The sequence below is a fragment of the Pleurodeles waltl genome, chromosome 9 (genome assembly GCF_031143425.1).
Source record: "Pleurodeles waltl isolate 20211129_DDA chromosome 9, aPleWal1.hap1.20221129, whole genome shotgun sequence".
In the NCBI taxonomy this organism is placed as follows: domain Eukaryota; kingdom Metazoa; phylum Chordata; class Amphibia; order Caudata; family Salamandridae; genus Pleurodeles; species Pleurodeles waltl.
Genome location: NC_090448.1, coordinates 700,768,725 through 700,783,248, shown reverse-complemented (window position 1 = coordinate 700,783,248; position 14,524 = coordinate 700,768,725).

The window sequence follows — 14,524 nt, the reverse complement described above, 5'->3', positions numbered from 1 at the left end:
AAAAATGCCCGATCCCCCTCTGTAGGAGGCTGGACTGGCTTGTAGTGAGTACCAAGGGGTACTTGCACCTTGCACCAGGCCCAGTTATCCCTTATTAGTGTATAGGGTGTCTAGCAGCTTGGGCTGATAGATAATGGTAGCTTAGCAGAGCAGCTTAGGCTGAACTAGGAGACGTGTGAAGCTACTACAGTACCACTCAGTGTCATATGCACAATATCATAAGAAAACACAATACACAGTTATACTAAAAATAAAGGTACTTTATTTTTATGACAATATGCCAAAGTATCTTAGAGTGTACCCTCAGTGAGAGGATAGGAAATATAAACAAGATATATATACACAATAGCAAAAATATGCAGTATAGTCTTAGAAAATAGTGCAAACAATGTATAGTTACAATAGGATGCAATGGGGACACATAGGGATAGGGGCAACACAAACCATATACTCCAAAAGTGGAATGCGAACCACGAATGGACCCCAAACCTATGTGACCTTGTAGAGGGTCGCTGGGACTATTAGAAAATAGTGAGAGTTAGAAAAATAACCCTCCCCAAGACCCTGAAAAGTGAGTGCAAAGTGCACTAAGGTTCCCCTAAGGACAAAGAAGTTGTGTTAGAGGAATAATGCAGGAAAGACACAAACCAACAATGCAACAACGCTGGATTTCCAATCTGGGGTACCTGTGGAACAAGGGGACCAAGTCCAAAAGTCACAAGCAAGTCGGAGATGGGCAGATGCCCAGGAAATGCCAGCTGCGGGTGCAAAGAAGCTTCTACTGGACAGAAGAAGCTGCGTTTTTTGCAGGAACACAAAGGGCTAGAGACTTTCCCTTTGGAGGACGTATCCCTCTCGCCTTGTAGAGTCGTGCAAAAGTGTTTTCCTGCCAAAAGAATGCCAACAAGCCTTGCTAGATGCAAATTGTGCGGTTAGCGTTTTTGGAAGCTGCTGTGGCCCAGGAGGGACCAGGAGGTCGCAAATTGGACCAGGAGGTAGAGGGGACGTCGAGCAAGACAAGGAGCCCTCTTAGCAGCAGGTAGCACCCAGAGAAGTGCCAGAAACAGGCACTACGAGGATGTGTGAAACGGTGCTCACCCGAAGTTACACAAAGGAGTCCCACGTCGCCGGAGAACAACTTAGGAGGTCGTGCAATGCAGGTTAGAGTGCCGTGGACCCAGGCTGGGCTGTGCACAAAGGATTTCTGCCGGAAGTGCACAGGGGCCGGAGTAGCTGCAAAAGTCACGGTTCCCAGCAATGCAGTCTAGCGAGGTGAGGCAAGGACTTACCTCCACCAAACTTGGACTGAAGAGTCACTGGACTGTGGGAGTCACTTGGACAGAGTTGCTGGATTCGAGGGACCTCGCTCGTCGTGCTGAGAGGAGACCCAAGGGACCGGTAATGCAGCTTTTTGGTGCCTGCGGTTGCAGGGGGAAGATTCCGTCGACCCACGGGAGATTTCTTCGGAGCTTCTAGTGCAGAGAGGATGCAGACTACCCCCACAGCATGCACCACCAGGAAAACAGTCGAGAAGGCGGCGGGATCAGCGCTACAGAGTTGCAGTAGTCGTCTTTGCTACTATGTTGCAGTTTTGCAGGCTTCCAGCGCGGTCAGCAGTCGATTCCTTGGCAGAAGGTGAAGAGAGAGATGCAGAGGAACTCGGATGAGCTCTTGCATTCGTTATCTAAAGTTTCCCCAGAGACAGAGACCCTAAATAGCCAGAAAAGAGGGTTTGGCTACCTAGGAGAGAGGATAGGCTACTAACACCTGAAGGAGCCTATCAGAAGGAGTCTCTGACGTCACCTGGTGGCACTGGCCACTCAGAGCAGTCCAGTGTGCCAGCAGCACCTCTGTTTCCAAGATGGCAGAGGTCTGGAGCACACTGGAGGAGCTCTGGACACCTCCCAGGGGAGGTGCAGGTCAGGGGAGTGGTCATTCCCCTTTCCTTTGTCCAGTTTCGCGCCAGAGCAGGGCTAAGGGGTCCCCTGAACCGGTGTAGACTGGCTTATGCAGAATTGGGCACATCTGTGCCCAAGAAAGCATTTCCAGAGGCTGGGGGAGGCTACTCCTCCCCTGCCTTCACACCATTTTCCAAAGGGAGAGGGTGTAACACCCTCTCTCAGAGGAAGTCCTTTGTTCTGCCATCCTGGGCCAGGCCTGGCTGGACCCCAGGAGGGCAGCTGCCTGTCTGAGGGGTTGGCAGCAGCAGCAGCTGCAGTGAAACCCCAGGAAGGGCAGTTTGGCAGTACCAGGGTCTGTGCTACAGACCACTGGGATCATGGGATTGTGCCAACTATGCCAGGATGGTATAGAGGGGGCAATTCCATGATCATAGACATGTTACATGGCCATATTCGGAGTTACCATTGTGAAGCTACATATAGGTAGTGACCTATATGTAGTGCACGCGTGTAATGGTGTCCCCGCACTCACAAAGTCCGGGGAATTGGCCCTGAACAATGTTGGGGCACCTTGGCTAGTGCCAGGGTGCCCTCACACTAAGTAACTTTGCACCTAACCTTTACCAGGTAAAGGTTAGACATATAGGTGACTTATAAGTTACTTAAGTGCAGTGTAAAATGGCTGTGAAATAACGTGGACGTTATTTCACTCAGGCTGCAGTGGCAGGCCTGTGTAAGAATTGTCAGAGCTCCCTATGGGTGGCAAAAGAAATGCTGCAGCCCATAGGGATCTCCTGGAACCCCAATACCCTGGGTACCTCAGTACCATATACTAGGGAATTATAAGGGTGTTCCAGTAAGCCAATGTAAATTGGTAAAATTGGTCACTAGCCTGTTAGTGACAATTTGGAAAGAAATGAGAGAGCATAACCACTGAGGTTCTGATTAGCAGAGCCTCAGTGAGACAGTTAGTCACTACACAGGTAACACATTCAGGCACACTTATGAGCACTGGGGCCCTGGGTTACCAGGGTCCCAGTGACACATACAACTAAAACAACATATATACAGTGAAAAATGGGGGTAACATGCCAGGCAAGATGGTACTTTCCTACACACCCCCCCCCCCCCAAACGAAGGACAATAAGACTAGCCATGACCTGATGAGTCTTCATTGTCTAAGTGGAAATATCTGGAGAGTCCATCTGCATTGGAGTGGCTACTCCCAGGTCTATGTTCCACTGTATAGTCCATTTCCTGTAGGGATATGGACCACCTCAACAATTTAGGATTTTCACCTTTCATTTGTTTTAGCCAAAGTAGAGGTTTGTGGTCTGTCTGAACAATGAAGTGAGTGCCAAACAGGTATGGCCTCAACTTCTTCAGAGCCCAGACCACAGCAAAGGCCTCCCTCTCTATGGCAGACCAACGCTTTTCTCTAGGGGTCAACCTCCTACTAATAAAAGCAACAGGTTGATCCTGGCCCTCAGAATTAAGTTGTGATAGGACTGCCCCTACTCCTAATTCAGATGCATAAGTTTGGATATAGAATTTTTTAGAGTAACAAGGGCTTTTTAGGACAGGTGCAGAGCACATGGCCTGCTTCAGCTCCTCAAAAGCTTTCTGACAGTTTGCTGTCCATAATACCTTTTTAGGCATTTTCTTGGATGTGAGGTCATTAAGAGGGGCTGCAATAGAGCCATAGTTCTTAATGAACCTCCTGTAATACCCAGTGAGGCCTAGGAAGGCTATCACCTGAGTCTGAGTGGTAGGGGGAACCCAATCAATAATTGTTTGGATTTTCCCCTGAAGTGGTGCAATCTGTTCCCCACCAACAAGGTGTCCCAGATAAACCACCTTCCCCTGCCCTATCTGGCACTTTGAAGCCTTGATAGTGAGGCCTGCCTTTTGCAGGGCCTCCAAAACTTTCCATAGGTGGACCAGGTGATCATCCCAGCTGGAGATAAAGACAGCTATATCGTCCAAATATGCTGCACTGAAAGCTTCCAGCCCTTGCAGGACTGTGTTCACCAACCTTTGAAAAGTGGCAGGTGCATTTTTCAAACCAAAAGGCATTACAGAAAACTGGTAATGTCCTCCAATGGTTGAAAATGCAGTTTTAGGTTTAGCATCTTCTGACAATTTGATCTGCCAATACCCTGCAGTCAAATCAAAAGTGCTTAGATACTTGGCAGATGCCAGTGTATCTATGAGCTCATCTGCCCTGGGTATAGGGTGAGCATCAGTTTTGGTTACCAAGTTGAGACCTCTATAGTCTACACAAAACCGCATTTCCTTCTTTCCATCTTTGGAATGGGGTTTTGGTACAAGTACCACAGGAGAAGCCCATGGACTTTCAGAGTGCTCAACCACTCCTAGTTCTAACATTTTCTGGACCTCTTGCTTTATGCAGTCCCTGACATGGTCAGGCGTCCTATAGATCTTACTTTTGACAGGTAAACTGTCTCCAGTATCTATAGTGTGCTCACACCAAGAAGTGGTACCTGGCACAGTAGAGAAGAGTTCAGAGAATTGATCTAGGAGATTTATGCAATGGTCTTTCTGCTCAGCAGTAAGACAATCAGCCAAAACTACACCTTCCACAAGAGCATCTTGTTCTGTGGAAGAGAAGAGATCAGGTAGAGGATCACTGTCTTCTTCCTGTCCCTCATCAGTTGCCATGAGCAGGGTGAGATCAGCCCTGTCATAGTAGGGTTTCAGGCGGTTGACATGGAGAACCCTAAGGGGACTCCTGGCAGTGCCTAAGTCAACTAAATAGGTGACTTCTCCCTTCTTTTCAACAATTGTGTGGGGTCCACTCCATTTATCTTGGAGTGCTCTTGGGGCCACAGGCTCCAAGACCCATACTTTCTGCCCTGGTTGGTACTGAACCAAAACAGCCTTCTGATCATGCCATTGCTTCTGGAGCTCTTGGCTGGCCTGAAGGTTTTTGCTGGCCTTTTTCATGTATTCAGCCATCCTTGATCTGAGGCCAAGTACATATTCCACAATATCCTGCTTAGGAGCTTTTAAAGGTTGTTCCCAACCTTCCTTTACAAGTGTGAGTGGACCCCTAACAGGGTGTCCAAAAAGAAGTTCAAAGGGGCTGAAGCCCACTCCTTTCTGGGGTACCTCCCTGTAGGCAAAAAGGAGGCATGGTAGAAGGATATCCCATCTCCTGCAGAGTTTTTCAGGGAGACCCATAATCATGCCTTTGAGAGTTTTATTAAATCTCTCCACCAGTCCATTTGTTTGTGGATGATAGGGTGTTGTGAACTTGTAAGTTACACCACACTCCTTCCACATGGCCTTTAAGTATGCAGACATGAAGTTGCTTCCCCTGTCTGATACTACTTCCTTTGGGAAGCCCACCCTAGAAAATATTCCCAGGAGGGCCTTTGCCACTGCAGGTGCTGTAGTGGTCCTTAAAGGAATTGCTTCAGGGTATCTTGTGGCATGGTCCACTACCACCAAGATAAACCTATTGCCTGAAGCAGTAGGAGGGTCAAGGGGGCCAACTATGTCAACCCCTACCCTTTCAAAGGGGACCCCAACCACAGGCAGTGGAATAAGGGGTGCCTTTGGTGTGCCACCTGTTTTGCCACTGGCTTGACAGGTTTCACAGGACTTACAAAAATCTTTTGTGTCCTCAGACATCCTAGGCCAATGAAACAAGGGAACAAGTCTGTCAAGTTTTCATTTGACCCAGGTGCCCAGCTAGGGGAATGTCGTGGGCAAGAGTTAGGAGGAACTTTCTGTACTCCTGAGGAATCACTAATTTCCTGGCAGCTCCAGGTTTAGGATCCCTATGCTCAGTGTACAAGAGGTTGTCCTCCCAGTAAACTCTGTGAGAGTCACTGACATCCCCATTAGCCTGTTTGACAGCTTACTGTCTTAGACCCTCTAATGTGGGACAGGTTTGCTGTGCCACACTCAGCTCCTCCCTGGCAGGCCCCCCTTCACCCAAAAGCTCAGCAGTGTCTGCTTCCAGCTCCTCTGGTGTAGGTTCTGCACAGGGAGGGAATTCTTCTTCCTCAGAAGTTGAATCCACTGTAGAGGGAGGGATAGTGGGAAGTGGTTTGCTTCTACTAGCCCTAGCTTTAGGGAGCACTTGGTCCATTGTTCCAGGATCCAAGCTTCCCTGTCCTTTTTGCTTTTTGGCCTGAGCCCTTGTCAAAGCAAAAATATACCCTGGGATGCCCAGCATTGCTGCATGGGCCTCCAACTCCACATCTGACCAAGCTGATGTCTCCAAATCATTTCCTAGTAGACAGTCTACAGGTAAATCTGTGGCTACCACAACTTTCTTTGGACCAGTAACCCCCCCCCCAGTTGAGATTAACAACAGCCATGGGGTGGCTAAATGTGTTGTTGTGAGCATCGGTTACTTGGTACTGGTGACCAAGTAGGTGTTGTTCAGGGTGGACCAGTTTCTCTATGACCATAGTCACACTGGCTCCAGTGTCCCTGTAGGCCTGAACCTCAACACCATTTATTAGGGGTAGCTGCTTGTACTTATCCATATTAAGGGGACAAGCAACTAAGGTGGCTAAATCAATAGCCCCCTCAGAGACTAACGCAGCCTCTGTGGCCTCCCTAACAAGGCCAACCCCAACTAAGTTACCAATAGTGAGCCCAGCTACTCCCTTGGATTGGCTATTAGTAGGTTTGCTCCCACCACCACTGCTATTAGTAGGGACACTAGGGGTAGCAGTAGGGGTTGTAGTGTTAGGAGGCTTGGTGCTTTTCTTTGGACAACTGGGATCTGTTGTCCAATGGCCTTTTACTTTATATAAATAGCACCATGGTTTCTTTTCCTTCTTTTGATTAGAAGAGGATTTGGGCCCACCACCCCCACCAGAGTGTTTTTGTGGGCCTGATGAAGACTCATTTTTAGATTTGTCCCCACCCTTGTCAGAAGACTTACCATCCTTCTTCTTGTTGCCATCTTTGTCACCCCCTGTATGAACTTTTCTGTTCACCCTTGTTCTGACCCATTTGTCTGCCTTCTTTCCCAATTCTTGGGGAGAGGTCAGATCAGAGTCCACCAAGTACTGGTGCAACAAATCAGACACACAATTAATAAGAATATGCTCTCTCAGGATCAAGTTATACAGGCTGTCATAATCAGTAACTTTACTGCCATGTAACCACCCCTCCAAGGCCTTCACTGAATGGTCAATGAAATCAACCCAGTCTTGTGAAGACTCCTTTTTGGTCTCTCTGAACTTTATCCTGCACTGTTCAGTGGTTAAGCCATAACCATCCAGGAGTGCATTCTTAAGAACTTTGTAATCATTAGCTTCATTTTCTTTTACAGTAAGGAGCCTATCCCTACCTTTTCCACTAAATGATAGCCATAGGATAGCAGCCCACTGCCTTTGAGGGACATCCTGTACAACACAGGCCCTCTCAAGTGCAGCAAACCACTTGTTAATGTCATCCCCCTCCTTATAAGGGGGAACTATCTTGTGCAGATTCCTGGAATCATGCTCTTTTGCAGGATGACTATGGGGAATACTGCTGCTGCCACCATGGGTTTCTAAACCCAGTTTCTGTCTCTCCTTCTCTACTTCTAAAGTCTGTCTATCCAAATCCAGCTGTTGCTTCTTGAGCTTCAGTCTGGTTTGTTCCACTCTCAATCTATTGAGCTCACTTTCTAACAATCTGTCATCAGGGTGGGTGGGAGGGACATGCCTTGAAACAGAAGTATGGTGAGAATGGACAGAAGGAGACCTGTCCCTTACAGAGGGCACCCTAACAGCTTGGCTAACAGAAACATCAGTACCACTGTGGTGTGAATAAATGCTTTTGCTATGATGTGAGACAACACTATTTGTATGGTGTGGCTCTTCATCATTACCAACTATACTAGACTGTCTAGTAATGGCCAGGCTAGGAAGTTTCTTTCCTGAATCTTTTCCTGGGGGAGTCGCTGGATCAGATTGGGAACCATTAGCTACTTTTTCAACAGATGGGGCACTTCTAGCCTCATCCTGTTCTCTAAGCATGCTAAGTAACAATTCCAAGAAAGGATTCTTCCCTACACTCAAACCTCTCTCTATGCAGAGACTCCTTGCTCCTTTCCAGCTAAGGTGATCATATGCAAGTTTGGACAGATCAAAATTTTGGCCTGTGCCAGACATTTTTAGAGAGAGTTAAAGTGATAGAAAAAGAGAAAAAAGTTTGTCAGAGCTTTTAGAAAGACAGATAAAAAAAAAACTTTTCAAACTTTTTAGAACTTTTTAGAAAGTTTAGAAGTACTTTTCAGCACTTAGAAAAGAGTGAAAAGAGGAAATGCAAAACTTTTTGGCTATGTGTATATACACTGACCTTGTTTTGTATATTTTTCTCTTATGAAAAGTACAATGACAAGAGTGGTAAGTAGTCTCAAAGCACTTATCCCACCGCTGCACAACCAATGTAGGAGGCTGGACTGGCTTGTAGTGAGTACCAAGGGGTACTTGCACCTTGCACCAGGCCCAGTTATCCCTTATTAGTGTATAGGGTGTTTAGCAGCTTGGGCTGATAGATAATGGTAGCTTAGCAGAGCAGCTTAGGCTGAACTAGGAGACATGTGAAGCTACTACAGTACCACTCAGTGTCATATGCACAATATCATAAGAAAACACAATACACAGTTATACTAAAAATAAAGGTACTTTATTTTTATGACAATATGCCAAAGTATCTTAGAGTGTACCCTCAGTGAGAGGATAGGAAATATACACAAGATATATATACACAATAGCAAAAATATGCAGTATAGTCTTAGAAAACAGTGCAAACAATGTATAGTTACAATAGGATGCAATGGGGACACATAGGGATGGGGCAACACAAACCATATACTCCAAAAGTGGAATGCGAACCACGAATGGACCCCAAACCTATGTGACCTTGTAGAGGGTCGCTGGGACTATTAGAAAATAGTGAGAGTTAGAAAAATAACCCTCCCCAAGACCCTGAAAAGTGAGTGCAAAGTGCACTAAGGTTCCCCTAAGGACAAAGAAGTTGTGTTAGAGGAATAATGCAGGAAAGACACAAACCAACAATGCAACAACGCTGGATTTCCAATCTGGGGTACCTGTGGAACAAGGGGACCAAGTCCAAAAGTCACAAGCAAGTCGGAGATGGGCAGATGCCCAGGAAATGCCAGCTGCGGGTGCAAAGAAGCTTCTACTGGACAGAAGAAGCTGCGGTTTCTGCAGGAACGCAAAGGGCTAGAGACTTCCCCTTTGGAGGACGGATCCCTCTCGCCTTGCAGAGTCGTGTAAAAGTGATTTCCTGCCAAAAGAATGCCAACAAGCCTTGCTATATGCAAATTGTGCATTTAGCATTTTTGGACGCTGCTGTGGCCCAGGAGGGACAAGGAGGTCGCAAATTGGACCAGGAGGTAGAGGGGATGTCGAACAAGACAAGAAGCCCTCTTAGCAGCAGGTAGCACCCAGAGAAGTGCCAGAAACAGGCACTACAAGGATGCGTGAAACGGTGCTCACCCGAAGTTACACAAAGGAGTCCCATGTCGCCGGAGAACAACTTAGGAGGTCGTGCAATGCAGGTTAGAGTGCCGTGGACCCCGGCTGGGCTGTGCACAAAGGATTTCCGCCGGGAGGGGACAGGGGCCGGAGTAGCTGCAAAAGTCACAGTTCCCAGCAATGCAGTCTAGCGAGGTGAGGCAAGGACTTACCTCCACCAAACTTGGACTGAAGAGTCACTGGACTGTGGGAGTCACTTGGACAGAGTTGCTGGATTCGAGGGACCTCGCTCGTCGTGCTGAGAGGAGACCCAAGGGACCGGTAATGCAGCTTTTTGGTGCCTGCGGTTGCAGGGGGAAGATTCCGTCGACCCACGGGAGATTTCTTCGGAGCTTCTAGTGCAGAGAGGAGGCAGACTACACTCACAGCATGCACCACCAGGAAAACAGTCGAGAAGGCGGCAGGATCAGCGTTACAGAGTTGCAGTAGTCGTCTTTGCTACTATGTTGCAGTTTTGCAGGCTTCCAGCGCGGTCAGCAGTCAATTCCTTGGCAGAAGGTGAAGAGAGAGATGCAGAGGAACTCGGATGAGATCTTGCATTCGTTATCTAAAGTTTCCCCAGAGACAGAGACCCTAGATAGCCAGAAAAGAGGGTTTGGCTACCTAGGAGAGAGGATAGGCTACTAACACCTGAAGGAGCCTATCAGAAGGAGTCTCCGGCGTCACCTGGTGGCACTGGCCACTCAGAGCAGTCCAGTGTGCCAGCAGCACCTCTGTTTCCAAGATGGCAGAGGTCTGGAGCACACTGGAGGAGCTCTGGACACCTCCCAGGGGAGGTGCAGGTCAGGGGAGTGGTCACTCCCCTTTCCTTTGTCCAGTTTCGCGCCAGAGCAGGGCTAAGGGGTCCCCTGAACCGGTGTAGACTGGCTTATGCAGAATTGGGCACATCTGTGCCCAAGAAAGCATTTCCAGAGGCTTGGGGAGGCTACTCCTCCCCTGCCTACACACCATTTTCCAAAGGGAGAGGGTGTAACACCCTCTCTCAGAGGAAGTCCTTTGTTCTGCCATCCTGGGCCAGGCCTGGCTGGACCCCAGGAGGGCAGCTGCCTGTCTGAGGGGTTGGCAGCAGCTGCAGTGAAACCCCAGGAAGGGCAGTTTGGCAGTACCAGGGTCTGTGCTACAGACCACTGGGATCATGGGATTGTGCCAACTATGCCAGGATGGTATAGAGGGGGCAATTCCATGATCATAGACATGTTACATGGCCATATTCGGAGTTACCATTGTGAAGCTACATATAGGTAGTGACCTATATGTAGTGCACGCGTGTAATGGTGTCCCCGCACTCACAAAGTCCGGGGAATTGGCCCTGAACAATGTGGGGGCACCTTGGCTAGTGCCAGGGTGCCCTCACACTAAGTAACTTTGCACCTAACCTTTACCAGGTAAAGGTTAGACATATAGGTGACTTATAAGTTAATTAAGTGCAGTGTAAAATGGCTGTGAAATAACGTGGACGTTATTTCACTCAGGCTGCAGTGGCAGGCCTGTGTAAGAATTGTCAGAGCTCCCTATGGGTGGCAAAAGAAATGCTGCAGCCCATAGGGATCTCCTGGAACCCCAATACCCTGGGTACCTCAGTACCATATACTAGGGAATTATAAGGGTGTTCCAGTAAGCCAATGTAAATTGGTAAAATTGGTCACTAGCCTGTTAGTGACAATTTGGAAAGAAATGAGAGAGCATAACCACTGAGGTTCTGATTAGCAGAGCCTCAGTGAGACAGTTAGTCACTACACAGGTAACACATTCAGGCACACTTATGAGCACTGGGGCCCTGGGTTACCAGGGTCCCAGTGACACATACAACTAAAACAACATATATACAGTGAAAAATGGGGGTAACATGCCAGGCAAGATGGTACTTTCCTACACCCTCCCCACCCCTAAACCTACCCGAACCCCCACCCCTAAAACTAAAAATACCTCGACCCCCCACCCCGCCCCCAAAACTAAAAATACCCCTCCCCAAACCTAAACCGCCCAACCCCCCACCCCTAAAACCTAAACTACCCCAACCCCCACCCCCAAATACTAAAAATACCCCGGCCCCCCACCCTGCCCCTAAAACAAAAAATGCCCGACCCCCCTCCCCGCCCCTAAACCTAAACCACCCAACCCCCCACCCCTAAAACTAAAAATACCTCGACCCACCATCCTGCCCCTAAAACTAGAAATACCCTGCCCCCCCTTCCCTCCACCCCTAAACCTAAACCACCTCTAAAACTAAAAATACCCGACCCCCCACCCCACAAACCAAAACCACCCCAACCCCCACTCCCAAAAAGTAAAAATGCCCTGACTCCCACACCCCGCCCCTAAAACCTAAACTACCCTAACCCCCACCCCAAATACTAAAAATACCCGACCCCCGCCCCTAAAACTAAAAATGCCCGACCCCCCTCCCCGCCCCTAAACCTACCCGAACCTCCACCACTAAAACTTAAAATACCTCGACCCCCCACCCACCTCCAAAACTAAAAATACCCCTCCCCAAACCTAAACCGCCCAACCCCCCACCCCTAAAACCTAAACTACCCCAACCCCCACCCCCAAATACTAAAAATACCCCAGCCCCCCACCCTGCCCCTAAAACAAAAAATGCCCGACCTCCCTCTCCGCCCCTAAACCTAAACCACCCAACCCCCCACCCCTAAAACTAAAAATACCTCGACCCACCATCCTGCCCCTAAAACTAGAAATACCCTGCCCCCCCTTCCCCCCACCCCTAAACCTAAACCACCTCTAAAACTAAAAATACCAGACCCCCCACCCCACAAACCAAAACCACCCCAACCCCCACTCCCAAAAAGTAAAAATACCCTGACTCCCCCACCCCGCCCCTAAAACCTAAACTACCCCAACCCCCACCCCAAATACTAAAAATACCCGACCCCCACCCCTAAAACTAAAAATGCCCGACCCCCCTCCCCGCCCCTAAACCTACCCGAACCCCCACCACTAAAACTAAAAATACCTCGACCCCCCACCCACCCCCAAAACTAAAAATACCCCTCCCCAAACCTAAACCACCCGACCCCCCACCCCTAAAACCTAAACTACCACAACCCCCACCCCCAAATACTAAAAATACCCAGAGCCCCCACCCTGCCCCTAAAACAAAAAATGCCTAACCCCCCTCCCCGCCACTAAACCTAAACCACCCAAACCCCACCCCTAAAACTAAAAATACCTCGACCCCCACCCCGCCCCTAAAACTAAAAATACCCCGTCCCCCGCCCCTAAACCTAAACCACCCCTGAAAATACCCCGACCCCATCCCACAAACCTAAACCACCCCACTCCCAAAAAGTTAAAATATCCGACCCCCCATCCCTGCCCCTAAAACTTAAACTACCCCAACCCCCCACTCCCAAAAAGTAAAAATACCCGACCCCCCACCCCTAAACCTGAAAATGCCCTGACCCCCGTCCCTAAACATAAACCATCCCGACCCCGCTCCTAAAACTAAAAATGCCCCGACCCCCGCCCTTAAAATCCAGCCCCACTTACCTCCTCCTTGATTGCGTTGTCCTCCTAAGCTGACTCCTTTCTTCTGTGCCTTAACCACGCATGTGCGTGGTTAAGCACATGCGTGGTTAAGGCTCCTTAACAAGGAAGTCGTGGTTAACTAGAGCGTTGTTCCGCTTTCGTTTTCCACAACTTCGTTGTTAAGGAGTCGTTGTTCGGGATGCTTCCCAGATCGAATGCCTTGAATTCTAGAAAGCTGGATCAGGGACACGATAGCGGCGCAAATTTACCTTCCTTGCGAGTAACTATTGTAATGCGTATTCATTCAAATTTATATATACCATCAAGACAAGCCATTATGTTTTTGATAACTTCCTGCCTATTTATTATGAATAAGTTGTCCCTTTCTCACCCATTCACCTTCCCCACCATCTGTGCTTGTTCTTCCGCCTCTCCGCTCCTCTACAGTGATCTGTTTGCTCATTTCCCACCCCCTCCTCTTCCAGCTAACTGTCCTCTTCTCCCCCTTGTGTTGCTTGTTTATTTTGTTTGCATTTTTAAACTGCAAACTCGACCCAAATGTATTAGAGCGCTTTCCATGAGCACTAGTTGCATTACACACAACACTGTGCCCCCAAGACAGCTAGGAGAGGCTTTTATTTTGTTTGCTGTTTTATACAGTGCAAAGTCGACCCAAGCTTGTCAGACTGGCCCCTCAAATGATGTCCTCTAAAGGCAATTGGCTTGGCGAGCGCAAGGACCGAGGGCTACTGGAGGAAAGATCGCCCTCATCCTGCAGCAGCCCTTGTTAAACCAATGTTAGCCTGAGCCTCTTTCTTCCCTGCTAACCCGAAAAAAATCTAAACTGCATATTCATTTGATTGGCCTTAGAAGGATGAATGGCTGAATGCTCTCACGTGGTTCAAACATGCCGGGCATTATGAGTTCGCAATCAGCTCTTCTTACAGATCTCTACTGATTTATATTTGAACTGCAAAATATTACTCTTAACAAATGCAGTCTGTAAATACTGCCTTGGACAATATGGTAATGTATAAACATTTGCCACACATCTCCTTTTTTCATGTGTGTGTTAAAACATGTTGCACAGCGGCGCAAGCTGCTGTACAACAGGGCCTAATGTTTTTTAGGGTCGAGCGTGCAAGCTCTATGTGGGGTTTTAACCACACCCATGTCACATCCATCACTTTCATTGGTTCGTGGGCTTGCCTTTTAAAAATTGCTTGATTTTGTTTGAGAAAGGCATGCCTACGTCATGCCTTTTCCCGTGTTTAGCCCTCCTCGAGCGAACCCGCAAACTACTGAAAACATATGAGGCTCCATGTTTTAAGCATGGTTTCTGGACTACTTTATCCTTTTATTTCCTACGCAGCGTGATCATGCTTGGTTTTACACAGCGCGATCACGCTCAGTTTTTTTCCCTCCAATTTATGTGGCAAAAAAAGTCTGGTTAGGAGTTTGCAATGCTAATAGCTCTAACTCATTTTTAGAAGCATTATTCTGTGATGGGACAGCTGCAAACATGGCCCCTTATTTGGCATGCTGTAGGCCACATCCACTCGACTTAAGAGAGCAGAGAAACATTAATGCTGC